Genomic DNA, 15,780 nt, shown 5'->3' on the forward strand with positions numbered 1-15,780 from the left:
CCATGGAGCTCAATCTGTATGCTTTCATGTTGCAGTTTATAACAAAGCAATATGCCTTTTGGCATTTATTAGCAGACTTGACAGAATTTTGTAACATATTCTGATAAACAACTCAACCTTGAAAATTTCTCACTGGTATTACAACTTGTTAACTTAAACACTTTAATCATGAATTTTGTCTGAGTTCTTTGTAGCCATTGCAAAGGATATTAGAAACCGATAGGCAAAATGGACAACATTAAGATTTCACAGTCCACAAACTAGAAAAAACATCACTAAAAAGAGAAAATTACAGATCAATATACACCATGAACATAAATGTAAAAATTCTCAACAAACTCACAGACGGCAGACTCCAACAATATAACAAAAACAAAAATTGTGGCCAAGTTGGGTTCATATCAGGCATGCAAGTGAGGAAATAGCATGGAGGCTATTAATAAGCTTCAATAAGCATAAGAATCCAACTCTTTACCAGTCTAAGGTTGATTCCTATGAGGCAGAGGTCAGGCATGCCTCCACCCTCCAACTTTCTTTACTCTATTCTGACACTAACCTTATCTGTCTCTAAACATTCTGCTTCTCTGCTGGGTTCAATAATCCATGGCAATGACCACAGAGAAGTCACAGATATTGCTCACAATTATGAGGGTTACTACAGAAAGTCAGCAAGTTATGTCAGGATTAGACAGTAAGAATCTACTTCTTGTATCTGCAGAATGTCTTCTCAGGCACCTAGCAGGCACATCTCTCTCTGATCCGGGTCCTCAGCAACATGACTGTTGGGCCTCTCTCTGCCCTACTCAAGCAAGTATTACAAAGCTCCTTCAGCACTGACCAAGTCAAAAAAGCACCCCTCTGTTCAATCCAGGCTCTTATTTGAAAGCACTTAGTTTTACTAATTCTTTGACCTGGGAAATCCTCTACATTACCTCATAATCTAGATCAGTAGTTCTCAACCTTCCTAATGCCGTGAACCTTTAATACAGTTCCTCATGTGTGATGACCCCCCCAACCATAAAATTATTTTCATTACTACTTCATAACTGTAATTTTGCTACTGTTATGAATCAGGCAACCCCTGTGAGAGGGTCATTCGAGCCCCAAAAGGGTAGTGACCCACAGGTTGAGAACCACTGGTCTAGATGCTACTCCTCTGCCCTGCCTCTCACAGTCTCGTTACTGCTCCTCTACTACTTCTGGGATACATTTCATTCAAGGCTCTTCCTTCTTAATGGTCCTGGGATTCTCCATTTTTGATTTTGAGAGGGCTCATTTTATACCCAGTGGATTGGCAAAAATTACCAATCCTTTCCTTAGAGTTCTCTCCACCTTATTTACATGGTCCCACCCTGTCATTTAGTAGGACGTACAAAGACTAGATACAAGAGCCATAACAAGTAATTTCACATTGCTGCAGCAGAGATGGTTCAACATCTGCCATAGAGTGGATATTAACTCATAGCAACCATTACGGGACACAGAACTGCCCCATGAGTTTCCAAAATTTTAACTGTTCACAGAAATAGATAACCTGTCTTTCTCCTGGGGAGCAACTGGTGGTTTCAAACTGTGGACCTTGCAGATCATAGCCCAATGTGTAACCACTGTAGTAATAGGGCTACTAGGGCCCCTTAGGGGGGTAAAAACCTCAGTATAAATCATCACATAAATACAACAAAGGGAGAAAAAATATGATCATTTTGATCCATTCAGAAAAGGCCTTTGACAAATTCCAACACCCATTCCTGATACAAACATATAACAAAATAAGAATAGAAATTCCACACCACAACTATGGCAAGGTAACAGAGAGAGAGAGTATCCCACAATGGTCACCATTACTATCATTGGAAGAAAGCTGAAAGCATCCCCCATTCGAACAGGAACCGGACAAAGATGCCACTGCTATTCACTATTGTGCAGGAAGTCTTAGCAAAAGCTAAGTGGCATGAAAAGAAAATCGAGGATAATCAAATTGGCAAACGAGTAAAATTCTATGTGCAGAGATGTATGCAAACATGGCCTGGGATAACAATAAGCACACAGACCAAGAAAACCCAAAATAAATCTATCTACTTATTGATACCTAATCTTTGAACAATGTACTAAAATTCAAATGCTTTTAATGAGGAAGAGTTCTTTCGTCTTTTTAACAAACGGTCTTGGCGAAACTAGATATCCATTTGCAGAATAATAAAACAAGATTCCAATCTGAAACCATAAATAAATTCAAAATGGATCAAAGGCCAAACTATAAAACCTGTAACTGTAAAGATCAATGAAAAATAGTAGTACAGTGCTCCAAGACATGAATGCAACATGCCAGCATGAAGCAGGGAACCAATAAAGTGGTCTAAGGGGCCGGCCCCAATCCCAACTACGTGGGCAGCTCCCCCTCCCCACAGAAGAATTCACTTCAGAGGACAGCACTGATGCTACAGCTCAGGGAGAGGGACATGTCTGATCAGAGCACACAGGAACAAATGAAGGGGGAGGAAGAGAGAGTGGAGCACATCATGGCCCACCAACCCTGAAGATGATATTCCCATTCAGAGGAGTCAAAGAACAGAGAGGACCATAGGGCCAGCCTCATTATGAGGCATGACAGCCCTCACTGACCCATAGCATTAGGACAACAACACTGGAGACACAGTGTGGGAATTGCACCTAATTTGGCCCCACAACACTGAAGTGAAACACTAAGGGTGTGCAACAGAAAAGGTGAACAAAGGAATAAATTCCCCAGGGAATACCAAATATAGACTTTGGGGCAAGGGCGTGGCACCCCATCAGACTTCACTGGAAAACATTCCTAAAGGTTAACAAACAGACCTTGAACTATTTACAGGCTTTTCTTTAAATATTTTGTTGTTGGTTTGTTGTTTTGTTTTGCTGTCTTGTTTTTTGTACATATTATTATCTTTGCAGGTCTATCTAGATAAGATAGGCAGGATAAACGATCTGGAGGAGAAAACAGCGGGACTGATGGTTCCAGGGGACATGGGAGAGGGGGAAGCTGGGGAAAGGAATTGAGTGTTAACAACCCTAAGGACAAGGGAATAACAAGTAATCCAAAATCAATGACAAGGAGGGTAGAGGAGGCCTGGTAGGGCTTGATCAAAGACAATGTAACCCAGAAGAATTACTGAAACCCAAATGAAGATTGAACATGACTGTGGGACAAGAGGAAAGTATGTAAAAGGAAACAGAGGAAAGAACTAGGAGACAACGGGCATTTATAAAGGTCTAAATAAAGGAATGTCATATATCTACATACAATGGGGAAATAGACCTGTGTGTATATATTTATAGGTTTAGTATTAAGGTATCAGTTGGACATTGGGTCTCTATTTCAGTATTCCCTCAATGTAAGAACATTTTATTAAACTGGGATTCCATTATGCTCACCTTCCTGACATGATCGCTGAAGACAAATGTATGCATAAGCATATGCGGTAAAGAAAGCTGACAGTGTCCGGCTAACAAAAGATATAGCATATGGGGTCTTAAAGGATTAAAGATAAACAAGTGGCCATCAAGCTGAGAAGCAACAAAGACCACATGGAAGAAGTACACCAGCCTGTGTGATCACAGAGTGCCAATAGGTTCAAGTATCAAGCATCAAAGACCCAGAACAAAAAAATCATATCATTGTGAATGAGGGGTAGTGCGGAGTGGAGACCCAAAGCCCATCTGTAGGCAGCTGGAAATCCCCTTACAGAAAGGTCGCAGGGAGGAGACGAGCCAGTCAGGGTGCAGTATAGCACTGATGAAACACAACTTTCTTCTAGTTCTTTAATGCTTCCTTCCCCCACTCCCACTATCATGATCCCAGTTCTACCGTACAAATCCAGCCAGACCAGAGGATGTACACTGGTACAGGTAAGAGCTGGAAACACAGGGAATACAGAACAAATAAACCGCTCAGGACCAATAATAAGAGTAGAGATACCAGGAGGGTAAGGATCTACATATAAATCCCTCCCTGGGGGACGGAAAACAGAGGAGTGGGTGATGGGAGAAATCAGACAGTGTAAGACATGAAAAAATAATAATTTATAAATTATCAAGGGTTCAAGAGGGAGAAAGAGTGGAGGGGACAAATGAGGAGCTGATACCAAGGGCTCAAATAGAATTTCAGAATGATGAGGGCAGCAAATGTACACATGTGCTTGACACAATGGATGGATATACAGGTTGTGGTAAGAGTTGTACGAGCTCCTACTAAAGTGATTTTTTAAAAGAAAAATAGGGATAAATTTAGGATACCTAATACTTGTATAAATATACTATGTAAACAAACAGAAAATACAAACTAAAGGATAGGATCTCCTACATATTAAACACTTGCATCCATCAAAGATTGCACTAAACACGGGAAAAGATAAAACACAGACCAGAGGGAAAATTGGCAAAAGGAATAACCCAGGGACAAGGGAACAATAAATGATCCAAATTGGTGGTGAGGAGGGTATGGGAGGCCTGGTAGGGCATGATCAAGGGTAATGTAACCAAGAGGAATTGCTGAAACCCTGGTGGGGACTGAGCATGATAGTGGGACAGGAGGAAGGTCAAGGGAAATAGAGGAAAGAACTGGGAGGCAAAGGGCATTTATAGAGGTCTAGATAAAGACATGTACATATGCAAATAAATTTATACATGAGGATGGGGAAATCGATCTATGTGCATATACTTATAGGTTTAGTATTAAGGCATCAGTAGGACATTGGGCCTCCACTCAAGTACTCCCTCAATGCAAAAATACTTTCTTCGATTAAAATGGCATTCTATGATGCTCACCTTCCCGACACAACCGCTGAAGACAAAGCAGATGAATAAGCAAATATGGTGAAGAAAGCTGATGGTGCCTGGCTATTGAAAGATATAGCATCTGGGGTCTTAAAAACCTGAAGGTAAACAAGCGGCCATCTAGCTCAGAGGCAAACAAAGTGCACATGGAAGGAGCACACCAGCCTGTGTGATCACGTGGTGCTGAAAGGATCAGTTATCAGACATCAAAGAACAAAAAATCATATCATGGGTGCTTATTTCCATGATGCTATCACTGAAGACAAATGGGTGCATAAGCAAATGTGCCGAAGAAAGCAGATGGTGCCCAGCTATCAAAAGATATAGCATCAGGGGTCTTAAAAGGCTTGAAGGTAAACAAGTGGCCATCTAGCTCAGAAGCAACAAAGCCCACGTGGAAGAAGCACACCAGCCTGTGCAATCACAAGTTGTCAAAGGGATCAGGTATCAGGCATCATCAGAACAAAAAATTTTACCATAGTGAATGAGGCGGGGGAGTGTGGAGTAGAGACCCACAGGCCATTTGTCAGCCACTGGAGATCCCCTGGCAGAGAGATCTCGGGAGGAAACGAGCCAGTCAGGGTGCGATGTAGCAACGATGAAAAATACAGCTTTCCTCTAGTTCCTAAATGCTTCCTCCCCCCACCCCACCCCCACTATCATGATCCCAATTCTACCTTACAAATCTGGCTGGACCAGAGGATATACAGTGGTACAGATAAGAACTGGAAACACAGGGAATCAGGGTGGATGATCCCTTCAGAACCAATGGTGTGAGTGGTGATACTGAGAGGGTTGAGGGAGGGTGGGTTGGAAAGGGGGGACCAATTACAAGGATCTACATGTGACCTCCTCCCTGGGGGACAGACAACAGAAAAGTGGGTGAAGGGAGACGTCGGACAGGGCAAGATATGACAAAATAATAATTTATAAATTATCAAGGATTCATGAAGGAGGGGGGAGCGGGGAGGGAGGGGAAAAATGAGGATATGATGCCAGGGGCTTAAGTGGAGAGCAAATGTTTTGAGGATGAGGGCAATGAATGTACAAATGTGCTTTACACAATTGATGTATGTATGGATTGTGATAAGAGTTGGATGAGCCCCTAGTAAAATGAATTTTTAAAGAAATATAAAGGGAATAATCTCCAAAATTTATAGAAAGTTTCAACGTCTTATCCAGAAAAAAGGTAAAAATTCTATATAAAAGCAAGAAGACATAAATAGATACTTCACTGTACATATGCCAAGAAATATATGAATGGTCATGATCATTACTCATTAGAGATGTAATGAAAACAACAATGAGATACTATCTCTCTCAGCATCAATAGCAAATCTCAAAAAAACAGAAAACAAGAATTGCTGGCAAGTGTGTACAGAGACTGGCGCTCTTATACACTGTGGGTAGGAGGGTAAAATGATGCAAACACTATAGAAAATGGTATGGAGCTTTCTGAGAAGTTGGGAATAGAAATACCATATGACCTAGCAATATCTTTAATTTACATAGAAGTATGAGTCACAATATGAATAGATATGTTTATTACAACACTATTCACAACAGCAAAAAGATGAAAACAACCTAAATGGCCATCAATAGAAGGATGGATAAACAAACTTTGGTTCATATATACAATGGAAGACTGCACAATTTCAAAGAGTAAACTACAAAACATCTTAACATGGATGAACCTGGAAGACCTTATGTTGAGTGTAGTTATCCAATCACAAAAGGATAAATTTTCTATGGAACCACTATTGCAAAATGCCAAGAATAGGGTTTCACATATATATATAGATATATGTGTGTGTATGTATACATATATATACACACATACATACATAATCTTTGATAGTTATCAAGGAGTGTTAAATTACTGGCTAGTGGGTAGACACGTTAATTTGCGTGAAGAGGAAAGAAATAGACAGTAAGAGGGAGGTTGGCAAAAAATGATAGAACCAGGGAGGAGTGCAAGATTTAAAGGCAATAAAGGTAGACACTGTCAGGTACATGTATAGCAGTGATCTCCAAGGTAGATGCACGGATAGATGTGCATGCTGAATGATTTTTGTGGGAGGAAGAGTGGGAGCATATCCACAAAGATACATCAGTTTAGCAGCGGCTATCATTACCTGTGAAAGAAAACTGGGCAGTCTCAGAAACCCACAGGGGCTGTTCTACTATACTATCACATCCTATGAGTCAGAACCAACTAGAGGGCAATGAGTTTGTTTTGGTTTGTGTATGTCTATTTACTTTTGCTGCAAACATAGCCATGAATGTGGTGAAGCACACAGGGGTCAAAGTTATGCAAACTTCTTAAAATACAACCAAATACCATAAAGAAATGATTAAATGGACCTGGGATTTCGGGAACACAGTCTTGGGAGGTACCAAGGTCAATAAGCATAACCTTCACTTGGCTCATAAAGACAATGTGATACAACACATCTTGATGAGCAGTTACCTAAGGTACTAGTGATCTCTCCCTGTCTGGAGGAAAGAAGAATGAGGAAAATCAAAAACATGGGAACAATCCAATGAAATAATAGACCAAGTAAACATCAGTCTTCATGACCCTGAGACAAGAAGTACATGGCGCTGGTATACCACTATCAACTGCGCTGATAAGGATCACATTAAAAAGTTTGGGGGAGAGTGGGAAATAATGTGAAACAAAACACAAAGTCCTAAGAGGCACCATACTTCCTGGTCAAATTAAAGCCTGTGGCACCACTGTGAGAACAGACCTTAGTCATCATTCAGATCTAAAGCTAAACACACGCTTGGATCAATTTTCAACCAAGAAACAGACAGGTCTATAAAAGGAATAGTAACACTAATGAGGTATACACCCCTTAGAATAATCAATTATTTAAGATTAAAAGGGCAGCATTTACCCAAGGGCCAAGTTCAGAAGGGTCAGGAAAGAAGGAATGGAAACAGGAGGTTAAAATGATGGAGATAAGACAAAATGAATGCTAAGAATCAGAGCACCACAGCAGAGGGTGGGGAAGAAAGCAGATGGTGCCCAGCTATCAGAAAGAATGACAACTGGAGTTTTAACAGCTTGTATTAAAACAAGCAGCCATCTAAGTTCACAAGCCTATGGGCTTGTATAATCCAAGGATTGTAAATAACAAAGTTCAAGATCAGGGGAAGGAAATACAGAGACTAAATTCTGAGCACCCAGTGTGCAGAAGGCTCTGGATGACAGTCAAAAGCCACAGCCTGTTTGCTGAGCCCACAAGGGGAAAGCCTCCCCTGCAGCCCCTTGGAGCACTGACCGGGAGGGGAAAGCCCTGCCCACAAAGTTCATCAGAGTCAATCGTCACAGAAAGAGTTGGGTTAAATCTAGTATCTCCTTTTTTCCCTTTTAATTCATTTTTAATTTTTCCTATTGTTTATTATTTTCAGCTTTCTTTTGGAATGTAAAAAAAGTGTGGCCAATGTCACTGAACAAGCTGTATAAAAAATGATAAAATGAAAGCCTCGTCGGCTTTGTAAACCTTCACAGAAAGCACAATTTTAAGACAATCTGTATGAATTGTTAAATTAAAACTGATGATCTCTGAGCTGTCATCCAATATACATTTTTTTTAATTTTCCCAAATTGTTGCAAGTATGGCAGTGGCAAGGATGATAGTGAGACTTTGTCTTACATATTTTGAACATGTCAGGAAAAACCAATCCCTGGAGAAGGACATCATGGTTGGTAAAGGAGGGCCCTCAACAAGCTGGACTGACAAAATGACTGCAACCGCAGGCTCTAGCACAGGAACAACTGTGAGCAGGATGCATGATAGGTAAGTGTTCTGTCTGTCGCTCAATGGCACCTAACAACAACAGCCCTTCCCTAACGAGTTCTGCACTCTCTGAATCACACCAGTTCAAAACAGCAATCTGGGCGTCAAGGGATTCAAATCATATTCCCATTCAATGTTTTCAAGCCTGAGGAACAAAAAGTAGTCTAAAGAGGCAAGAACAAGGCTGTAGGGTGGATGGGGTATGGTTTTCCAACAAAATTTTCATAGAACAATCCTCAAAGAATGAGTGAATACACTGTCATGGTGGGGTAAGGGGAACCCTCAGTGCAATTTGCTTGGCCTTTTCTTTTCCAACACAGCTTTCCATTTTCTTAGAGCTTCTCAATAGCCCCCAAGATCCTCCTGGTCTCCTTGGAAAAAATCTATCAAGGTGATAGTTGCCATAGTCTTCTGAGAGGTCTTCCTGACTGTCAAAATTATTGATCCATCTAAAAACTGCCATTTCATGTGGGGAGCATTCCCGAAAGATTCTTGCTAGTTTTTATTAATTTGGGGAGATATCCACTTGAGCTTTGCTAAAAATTTGATATAAGCCCCAACTATATCTAATAATGCACAATAGTATCCTTGTTTAAAAAAAATGTTGACGGTACCTTAAGAAGACAAGTATATTACCGACAGAATTTGTCTGTAGTCATTCACTGGTCACAGAGAAATATTTTAAAACATGTTTTGTTTGGCATAAACCCTTGCTTGTAAGAACCAGAATGCTTATAGTTATACTTTTTTACCTACTCTCTTTTCCCCCAAAGTTACGATAGCAAATTAATGGCTGAGTAACTTCCTACATGTCACTCCGGGGTACTTTCTACCAAGGATCATACTAGGGGCTCGCCAAAACATATAGTTAACATTTCAAATCGTTCTCAACACTTCTTCCTGTGTCATGTTTTGTTCCCAGCAGTACAGTAAAACACACTACTATCAAATAAGGCAAAAGGTAAATACTAGCACATTATACACTCAATTTAAACAACAGATGATTAAATGCAGTTTACTATAAAAATTAAAAGGCACTCCAGCAATAATTCATTTTTGAAAATAAGAACAAAACTCAAAGGGTAATAATTTTTTATACTTTAATCTTAAAAGCACACTATAATTCTAAACTACAACTTTCTGTAAAATATAAATTCTTGCAATAAATAATTTGGTGTCGAATATATTGTTTTCAATATGCTCACCAAATTGTAGTAAAGACAACTAATATTCAAATGTATGTGTATAAATTTCTATACGTAAAACTGATGACCTCTGTGAGCTGTAGAATGTTAGTACTTTGAAATATAAATGATCATCCAGGACATCCATTATACAATTCTATGGTACTTGCTGATTTCAAGAAATAGGTGAAACCAACACCTTCCTAACTAAGACATGGGGCTGTATCAAACTTGTAAACAGGGCTTGCAGAAGAAAAGCACTGAGGAAAAGAGAGAAATTCAGGACAAATTGTTCTACATCAGTCTGTTCCTTTAAAGAGCACTATGCTGTTTAAAACGTCATACATGGAAGTGAGTCAGTTCATAATTTAGATATAGATTCCTTTCCTCATAGTACATTAATGCACTTTGCAAGCTGATTCTTAAAACCCTTTCTATGGGTCATCTTTGCTGAATTTCACACTATGGCAAGGAAACTTAATAAGGAGAAAACTTTTACGTTTCAAACAAAACACTAGTTTTTCCAAATTGCCAAGTAAATTCTATTAATTCAGCTATAATAAAATTTTTTAAAATATGTACAATAACATAAAGCATTATTTTCTCCATTTCCCTACAGATGTTTGGGGTCATTTGTGTTCCAGTTCAGCTCATTAGTTGATCAAATTAAAAATAGCAATGTGGGCTGGATGACATATTTAATGTCCTAATCTGAATCTAATAGGAAAATACTCATTGGTATGCTCTGGTTCACCTAAACTACTGACACTAAGCTAATGATAAATCCACTCTGTTTCTCATGTAAGTCTGATTTGTCCCTGTGTGGTTGCTCCTGCAACAATCTGGACAGGGTAAGGGTCACAACTAAAAGGATTCTGGCTGCATAGTTGGAAATATTTTACTGATGCACATGTGAAATCTTTCTAAAATCTGCTTTGGAGAACTCCCTGATTACAAAATAAAAACAAAATACATCACACAAAATACAATATGAATATATGGTCCATTAGATGCCCATAAAATAAGCCTGACAGATTTTAGGCCCTGTAAGGAGCCCTAGTTCAAACCCACCAGCTGCTCTGTGGGAGAAAACTGAGGTTGTCTGCTCCCATAAAAATGTACACCCTATATAGGGTTGCTGAGTCAGAACTGACTCAATGTTAGTGGGGAAACTGACAACTAGCCAGTAGGTAAGTAATTCTATAGCAACATTCAAGCAGTGGTAATAATGTGAGAATGAGCACTAGCCGGGTCAAGAAGCATGGGTCTTTGTTCTTAATTCTGACTCGGAGTGGTGAATGTATTAAATGATCACTTGAACTCCGTGCCTGTTTCCTTAGCAATAAAGAAGAGAGAATCAGATGAACTCCAAAAAGTTCTACAGCTCTTCCAGAGCTAGTATTTAAGTGTCTCTGCTAAAATCTACTGAATCTACCTTATGTATAGATAGCATTGTAGGTTTATTATCACCTTTATACATATTTCCTGTACTCAAGGTTTAATATATAATTGAGATTAAAAATTCAAACAAGTCAACTTAGATAAAATTCGAGCTGTCGACCAAACACTCATCACATCCTCACCACCAATAAAACAGACTTAGAGGCTTTGTTAAGTATAGAGGTGAAATTCCTCATGTGAAAATCTTGTTTTCTTGACTTTCCCCCTTAATATTAGTAAAATACAGTTATTTAGGTATGTGAAATCTATGAACCCCAACTTCACTGGCAAGGAGCAGATTCTGACTGACAGGGACCCTATAGGACAAGAGTTACAACTGCTTCTTAGGGTTTCAGAAGCTAAATCTTTTCAAAAGCATACAGCCTCATTTTTATCCTACACAGTAGCTGGTGAGTTTGAACTGCTGACCTTGTGGCTACCTGGACTCCGTGTAAAATCTCTATAGTTGCTGATAAATATATAAATGTAAACAAGGTATAAAACAAGGCAGCTGAAAACAAATCTATAGGCCAAGAAGTGTATCCTGACTACAATTTGATGGTTACCTAGTAAAGGAAATGTGATTACATCCAATCAGATTCAGATGGAATACTATAATAAAATATGCATTTGACATTTGAAATAACAGAAAAAAGAATATTAATATATCAGTATTCAGTTTCAAGATATTTCATTTACTGTATTTATTTTAATCTAGAAATTATTGCACTGTTATCTAAATTTAGCAATGTTATTGCAAACTCTAAGTGTGGTACAATCAAGCTATGAAGAAAAAACTAAAATTTTTAAGAAACGTTTTAAAATTAGGTAACCTAAAGTGCATTTTCATAATAAGTGTTTTTTCCTTATGTGAAAATCACTTTCAAAGTGAGCAGGAGTTGTTCTATATCAGTTCTAATTAACGTGAAACTGAATCTTGCCTACCATACATAAAACTGACGATAAAGTATCAGGGTAATCTTCAGCTAACTATAGAAAAGTGATGCCAGAAATTAGAATACTGATGTATACTCGTATCTGGGGTTAAGAACACAGTAATTTTAAATGATTTACATATTCTTAAAATGTTATACAAAATTAATGTTGTGCATTAATTTACATTAAATGACCATGTAAATCCAATTGCAAGACTGGTTTGGTCAAATCAAAATGAAAAAGGCTGTCTTCCTTATTCCGGCATGTTATTTAAAACTAAATGCTTTGAAATTTCAATAATTTTATCTTTTTAATACTTGAGAGCTAAACATACTACACAGGTAAGGCCTCATTCAATTTTACTTTAAAAAAATTAATAACAGTAATTGTCTGAACTTCTCATGATTGAATTCTGTATAACAACCAAAGTTAGGGTAGCTACCCTTTCACAAAGCAAAGTTTAAGTAAACTTTCAACTTCTACCAACTCAATTTGTACTATAGGTTCTCTTTTTAAAAGAAATCCTAATAATGGAAAATTTCTATTTAATGTTTTAAGGAAAATTCTTAAATGTTTAAATCAAAAATTAGGTTTTTAAAAGATTTAGTCTGTACTTAGCACAAAACTCCAAGCTTGATGCAGTTATCTGATAGTAAATTTAACTATAACATGCTTGGATTTCCAATAATTCTGAAAGCAAATACTCTTCTTAATGATTTTGACCTTCTGAATGAAATATTAAAAGTTGTTATTCAAATCCGAACACAGTTCACGCAAAATGAATGAATGAAACCTTATTTCAAAGTATTTTGCAGCTAGATGATTATAAAAACAAAAGCCAAAGCAGTATCCTTAGAAGGTGAGACATAACTTAAACTAAGAGTCAATGTCAAAATTGTTCAATTAAAAATTAAAATAATTCTAAATTGGAAAAAAAAGTCACAAACTAAGAATTAGTAAAAAGAAGGGACTGCATGAGAGCAAAATTCTTCGAAGTTTTTTGGGTTGGCTTTTTTTGTTTTTGTTGCAGAATTACCTAAAACAGTGTAAGAAATACTTTTAGAAAACTTGCTATTGCAAATACAAAATGAAAACATATCTGAAAAGTTAAAAATCCTACACTTCTCTAAATTCCTATGTTTGTCTCATTCATGTGATATATGCACTCTCATTTCAAAATGAGTTCAAATAAAAGACACTGGGGTCCTTGTATAACTTAAAAAGCTAGTAGCCTTCCAGATATTTTGATCAAAATATTTTCATATTGTAGACAACCACCTTTGAGATATGTGATATATATATAACACAAATGACACTCAAGTTTTAAAGACTATTCTTATTATGCCCTAAATCACCTTTACTGGACCCTTCTAGCTTTAGCCTTTTCAACGATTTCCTAATTGTATAACCTAATCCTAGAAGCTTCTATCAAAAATAAAATCCAGTGGTTGTCTAAATAATTTATCACCCTACTGAAAGACGTAATACACCCATGCCATCAAATATGGAACACACCTAAACAGATTATTGCAAACAGCTGCCAAGGTATTAACTGCAAAAATAATCATTTTATACTCTTTAGCACCAAGATGAATGAACAAAGTTCGAACGTTTTATTAGAAGAAACTAATCAATACATAGATTCCGATGTGCAATTTCTATTTGGAAGCTCGTCAATTAACCTTTTGGACTGTCGACCAAAAGACCACACAGGTGAAATGAATTAAATTTTATTCTCATAATACCCTACTTTGATGTAAGCATCAAAATGTATGCATGTTAACCTTGACTTATGGATAAGCCCCTCCTCTGCTTCCAGAATATAAACAAACAATCTGTCTGGTATTTGAAAACCTGCCACCCAAAAGAAGTCCTCCTCTCATGCCTAGCTGTGGATTGCTGGTGAGGTCCAAACAAGGGGGGACCCTTCCAGGAGTGAGGAGCACAGCGGCCAGCTGTGCTTTAACTTTGCCTCTAAAGGGCCCCATCAGCATCATGGCTGATGCAGACCGATGCGCAGGAGGTGGACTAGGAAGAGGCTGGTTTGTTTACTTGCAGCCAGAGCCGCGGCCGCCAGCAGCGACAGCATCTCTGGATCAGCCAAACCCAGCATCTTCCGCACATTTCTATTCTTAGCACACAACTCCCAAGCGGATCAAAACCCCACTACTATTAAAAACACAGACAAGCACGTTACCCACCTCCCCCACACACACCCCACCCCACCCCACCAGGGCTGTCTTTTCCTGAGCGCCGCCCGCGGGGTAGGGTGGGGAGGAAGGAGACCCGAGGGACACCGGTGCATCCTCGCCTTCACCCCACCCCACCCCGCCCCGCCCCGAAGGCTCAGACAGCCCCCTCCCCCCAAACCCAAACACACGGACCCCGGGAGCTCTACCCGTTACGTAACCTCGCCGCACCCCGGGCCAGGCCGGCGCCCCCTCCCCACACAGCCCGGCCGGGCGGGGAGGGGCGCGGGCCGGGAGCGCGAGTTGCGCAGAGACCGGAGGCGCCGGGGCCGGGGCGGTGCAGACGCGGACGGTACCGCTAGGCCAGGAACACCCCCTCCCCCGGCCCCCCGCGCACAGCTACTCCCCAGCTCCCCCCGCAAAGCGAGGGGCTGCCAGTGTCATCCACGCCGGCCGCGCCCGGGCCTCCCCACCAGAGACACCCCCCCGCCGCCCAAGCCTCCAGGGACCCAGCCCCCGCCCACGCCTCCGGCGCCCACCTCACCGGCGCAGTGACAACCCAGACGCCCCCGCCGCCAGCCCCGGCTCGAGGGGGGCGGGGAAGGAGGACCGGGCCGGGGGCTCGGAGGGAGCGCAGCAGATGCTGAGAGGGGAGCCAGAGTGGGGGGCGGTGGCTGTTACCTGCAAAGGCGGCGGTGGCGGCCCCGCAGCTGCTCGGGCGGCGGCGGAGGATGGAGCTGGGGGGGCGGGGGGAGGAGAGGGGGCGACTCGGGGGTCCCCCCTCCCTCCTCCTCCCCTCCAATCCTCCCCCCACCCCACAGAGCCGTTGGCCCCCCTGGAGCCCGGGGCGGCCGGCGGGTGGGCCAGAGGAGGGCTGCAGGGGTGGGCGGGAGGGAGCCGGCCCGGCCGGGCCGCGGAGCTGGAGCGGGAGGCGGCGGCGGCGGCGGCGGCGGCGGGGGGAGGAGGGAGCCGGGAGAGCGAGGAGGGCGGCGGCGGGGGGAGGAGGAGGCGGAGACTCTACGTGGGAATCGGATCTTGACTACAAATTCGATTCATCACCACAAACAGCGCTCCGGCGGGGGCGGGGGCCGGGGCTGGCGGCGGGGCGCCGAGGCGCGTGCCCCGAGGGGTCGGCGGGTCGGCGGCCTCCGGGGCTGGGCCGGGCCTCGCCCGGGGGACCCCGCCGCCGCCTCCCCGCCCCCCTCTCCCGCTGGGTCCGAGCAGCCGCTAGGCGCTCGCCGCCGCCGCCGCCGCAGGGCTAGTTGTTGACTTTGAGGAAAACTCCTGACGTCAGTGGCTGGGTCTCGGCGACGGGCGGGAGCGGCTTCCCCGCGCCCCGGGTCCAGCCCGCCGCCCCTACTCCCCGACGGGCCGGGCCCCCCGAGCCCGCGCGCCCCGGCGCCCCCTCTC

At 41.8% G+C, this 15,780-nt stretch overlaps 1 protein-coding gene across 2 annotated transcripts in view; it reads right to left on the minus strand.

Moving 5' to 3' along the window:
• AKT3 (AKT serine/threonine kinase 3) overlaps positions 1-15,273 on the minus strand; it is a 335,611-nt gene extending 320,338 nt beyond the window's left edge. For both annotated transcript variants that reach the window (XM_075531195.1, XM_075531185.1), the window contains exon 1: positions 15,052-15,273. The gene's annotated coding sequence lies outside the window, so the exon portion shown is untranslated. The remainder of the gene's footprint in view (positions 1-15,051) is intronic.
• Between the last annotated feature and the right edge of the window lie 507 nt (positions 15,274-15,780).

This window comes from Tenrec ecaudatus, chromosome 1 (assembly GCF_050624435.1).
Source record: "Tenrec ecaudatus isolate mTenEca1 chromosome 1, mTenEca1.hap1, whole genome shotgun sequence".
Classification (NCBI taxonomy): domain Eukaryota; kingdom Metazoa; phylum Chordata; class Mammalia; order Afrosoricida; family Tenrecidae; genus Tenrec; species Tenrec ecaudatus.